This window comes from Mesoplodon mirus, assembly GCF_964341445.2.
Source record: "Mesoplodon mirus genome assembly, chromosome: 1".
Lineage (NCBI taxonomy): Eukaryota > Metazoa > Chordata > Mammalia > Artiodactyla > Ziphiidae > Mesoplodon > Mesoplodon mirus.
In genome coordinates, this window is record NC_138976.1 from 49,555,160 (window position 1) to 49,559,964 (window position 4,805).

Below are 4,805 nucleotides of genomic sequence, written 5' to 3' on the forward strand. Positions count from 1 at the left end.
GTTTCATTGGTCTATGTGTCTGTTTTTATGCCAGTGTCATACTGTTTTGATTCCTATATCTTTCTTTTATCAGTGTTTTATAGCAGTGGTCCCCAACCTTTTTGGTACCAGGTACCAGTTTCATGGAAGGCAATTTTTCCACGGATTGGGGGAAATTGTTCAGGCAGTAATGCGAGCAATGGGGAGTGGCCGATGAAGTTTTGCTCACTTGCCGGCCCGTGGCTCACCTTCTGTGGCCCGTTTCCTAACAGGCCACAGACTGGTACCAGTCTGCAGCCTGGGGGTTAGGGACTCCTGTTTTACACTTTTCAGTTGTACAAATTTTCCACTTCCTTGGTTAAATGTATTCTTAAGTATTTTATTCTTTTTGATGCTATTGTAATTGGCATTGTATCCTTAATTTCTTTTTCAGATAGTTCATTGTTAGTTTATAAAAATGTAACTAATTTTTGTATATTAATTTTTTTTCCTTCAACTTTACTGAATTCATTTATTAGTTCTAATAGTTTTTGGTTGGAGTCTCTGGCCAGAGCAATTAATCAATAAACAGAAATAAAATATATCTGATTCAGAAAGGAATAAGTTAAATTGTCTCTGCAGATGATACAATCTTTTACATAAAAAACACTAAAAGCCAGATTTTTCATGGTAACTCATTTCAAGCTCTATGACTTTTCCCCCTGTTTTTCTCCTATTTCTTTCATCCTTTTCACCCAAAGAAACTGTCACCTGATTCTTATCTTCATCATTCTCTTGCTTTCCATTTTATATGTTCTTTTTAACTATTTCATGTTTCCATAAAGTGTATATGATTTTAGTTGTTTTAACACTAGTAAGGAGGATATTGTACTATAATGTAATAATTTAGTATATTTTTTCACTAAATAGCATGCAATTAACATTCATATACAGTGTTGCTATAATTTGTTCAATTTGAATGTTGTTCTATAGTCCATCATGTAAGTACACAATTAATTCATCTACTCTCTTGCCAATGAACATTTGAGTTTTTTCTATGGTTTTGCTATTATGAACAGTTTTGCTATGAACATTCTTGTACATGTCTTCTGATATATATATGTATAAACATATATATAAACATATATTTCTCTTGACTTTATATACAGGATTAGGATTACTATTCTAAACTTACAAGGTAATACCATGGTGATTTTAACACTTAGCACTCCTACCAGAAATGTATAAGAGATTTAAGGTGTATATCACTTCCAGCACAGATGTTGACTTTAAAAAAATGCACAAAATGAGAGTTACGAGTTAAGTTTTATTTGAGGCAAAACGAGGACTACAGCCTGGGAGACAGCGCTTCAGATAACTCTGAGAAACTGCTCCAAGGAGGCGAAGGTGGCGGGGGGCGGGGGGGTGGGGGGGAGCCAGGCTATATAGAAATTTTGTAACAAAGGGCAGGTAGTCTGTACATCAAAAGATTATTGTTAATTAAAGAAAACCAGATATCTCAAGTTAAGGAATTGAGCGCTTTTCTACATATGGGAACATGCAAGAGTCTGGACTCACTGAAATCATTCCTTTGATATGCAGCTCAGCTATCTGGGGCCAGTATTCTGTGTTTTCACATCCTGAGTTTCCTGAGAGCTCACTGTAGGGAGTGGCTGCAGTCTGATGGCTGCTAGATGGCAGGTGTTCTTTTCAGCCCTGAGTTTCCTCAGGGCTCACCAGCTCATGTTGGACGGCTGCAATCGTTGATGACTGTGACATCCTTTGTTTACTGATATGGCAGGAAATATTCCATTTATCACAGGGTTCTTCCAAGCTTTTAAAATATCTGCTCGTTTAACGAGAGTTACAATGGTATCTTATAGCAGTCTTGATTTACATTGTCCTGACAATGGATGAAGTTCATTTATTAGAGATATGTATTTCCTCTGTTGTGAAATGCTTTTTCATGACCTTTGCCCCATTGTTTTGTTTGAGTTGTAGCTTTACTTACTAATTTGTAGTTCTTTACCTAGCCTTGATAAAATTTATTTGTTGGCTGTGTTTATTGCTGATAGCTTTTTCTCATTTATAACTTATGTTTCACTTAGGAGTATTTGTTGATGAACCAATTTTCTTAATTTTAATATTATCAAATATTGTCAATAATTTTTGTGCCTAAAATATGTTCACCAATATGTTCTACTAAGATGCTCACAGTTTTGTTTTTAATATTCAAATCCTTAATCTTTCTGGAAATGATTTTATTTTTGTGGATAACCGGTTTTTCAGTTTCACTTATTGAATCCTCCCACCCTTCCTTACTGATGAGACAGGACATCTCTGACGTACTTAAAGTTCCATGAATGGGTGAGTCTAGTTCTTGGTTCTCTATTCCATTGGCCAGTTTTCTATTCCTGTGCCAGCTACATACTATCTTTATTACTATAGCTTATAAAAAGTTCTGATAATTGATATGAACAAACATACAATAAATTATTTACTTACACAATGAAATATGAAACAACAGTCAAAATGAATGAATGTGATAATATATATAAACCTAAACAATATACTTTTAGTAAAAACTCCTAAATTATTACAAATAGCATGGTATACTTTATAATAAATCCTAAAAGAACTGAAAAGTATGTTACCAAACCAAACACATCAGCTCGCCCACACGCAGTAAAGCCAATCTACTGACACTGAGTTGTGGTGAAGGAAAGTGCAGGGTTTATTGCAGCATGCCAAGCAAGTAGTCCAGGGTAGCTAGTGCTCAAAAATACCAGAACTCCCTGATAGGTTTCAGGAAAGTATTTTTAAAGGCCAGGTGAGGGAGGGGACTCCCAGGTTATGTAACCAGCATAGTCCTGTGATTGGCTGACGGTGAGGTAACAAGGCAGTGCCACAGGGGTTAACGTTATCAATCCTTGGTCTCCAGGAAGCCTGCAGGCTATGTGCCCATGGTCATCAAGTAGTTAATGTCTTCCCTTTGGTGGGGGTTTTAGTATCTGTAAAACAACTCTGGAAATGTGCATCAGATACTGTTACCTAAATACTTAAGAGAGGAACTAAACCAGAGGATATGGGGGAGGGGTCTGTCCCAGGAAGGCCCAGTAGGATCCTGCTTGGTTACAATTAAACTTGTATGGGTACATATAACAAAGAAAATAAATTATATGAAAAGAAAATGCATAAAACTGCTCTTCCTCAGGCTTATGATTCAACAATCTATGACTATAATTTACCACATTAAGATATTAAAAGAGAAAAACAATATGGTTATTTCAGTTAGGTGCAGGCAAAGTATTTGATAAAGTTCAACCTAAATTCCTGTCTTAAAAAAGAAAGCCTCTTAGAATAGATGAGAATAGATGAATTCAAGAATAGATGAGAACATCATTAATCTGATAAAAGTATCTTTGAAAACAAAAAGTCAGACACTGCTGAGCCCCCATCCATCTTCCACCAGCCACTCTGGACATAAACATCCAGTCATGAATGAAAATAAGCTGGATCAGAAACAAAACTGGCTGATCAGGCTGAGCAGTGTGATGTCATGTCAGCCTGCATGATGTCTGTAACTAAGCAAGGAGCTGAATTATCCAATGGGGAAGGTAATCTCTCAGTTACTTATAAAAACGTTGTAAGAATTTGTAGGCCATTTTGGAGGGTCATCTCAAGTACTGAGTTAAAGACAGAAGATGCTGAGCAAAACAACAGATGACTTGTGAAGAAAGGAGGTTGAGACCAAGGTTAGAGTACATCTGCAATGATGTACTGTCTCTTTTGGAAGAGTTCTTGATCCCAGTGCTGCACAAGCAGAGAGCAAACACTTCTATTTGAAAATGAAAGGTGACTACTACCGTTACATGTCTGAGGTTGCCACTGGTAACAAGAAAGGAATTGTGGATCAGTCACAACAAGCATACCAAGAGGCTTTTGAAATCAGCAAAAAGGATATGTAATGGACTCCTCCTATCATATTGGATCTGGTCCTTTATTTCCCTGTATTCTATTTTGAGATCTGAACTCCTCTGAGAAAGCCTGCTTTCTTTCAAAGACAACTTTGGATGAAACCATTGCTACATTAAGTGAAGAGTCATACAAAGACAGGAGGCTAATAATGCAGTGACTGAGAGACAACATAACATTGTGCACATCAGATACCCAAGAAGACAAAGCCAAAGCAGGAGAAAGTTGGGAAAATTAATCAGCCTTTCAACTTTTGTCTGCATCACCCTAAAATTTACAAAAGACCATTCTCATCCAAGCTGTTTTTTATGCTTTGTGACAGTTTTATATTACTTCTATTCGAATTTCTTTCTCATGTGGTTTTTATGTTTAATACTAGAAGAGAAGGGTCAGTTAGCATTTAGGGACTTACCCGTTTTCATTATGAGGTGCTCAATATGGTGATGTGGAATTTTTATGCAAGTTATTAATGCTTGGCATAGTACTTTTGGTACCTTGTGGCTTGACAAGGGCCAGTGTGAAAACTGTTTCCATGTCTAAGTAAACAAAACTGCCTGGTGGGAGATAAAAGGGGTAATTGATTCTAGACAGAGGTGTCGTTACTGTGGGTCCTTTAAGATTTAGAGCTTAAGGCTGTAGTACAAATATATATATATACCAATGGATATTGTATGTTGAACCAAGTGTATCTGTGGAATATACAACCTCAATTTGCACACTTTTGACTACATCTACAGAAGTGTTCCTTTAGAGAAGGTTGTGTCCCAGTTTGCTTTGGATAGAGGCAGAACTGGTTCATATTCCATAATTTGTAAAGTTGCCTGCTTTTTACTTTCATTATTTTTGCTACACTTATTTGTGTAGCAAATACA

General features: G+C 36.5%; 1 pseudogene across 1 annotated transcript; it reads left to right on the forward strand.

The window, feature by feature from the left end:
* The first annotated feature begins 3,517 nt into the window (after nucleotides 1-3,517).
* Nucleotides 3,518-4,171, forward strand: LOC309806803 (14-3-3 protein zeta/delta-like; annotated as a pseudogene). Its single transcript has one exon. The product of its transcript is annotated as a 14-3-3 protein zeta/delta-like (transcript).
* Nucleotides 4,172-4,805: the final 634 nt, after the last annotated feature.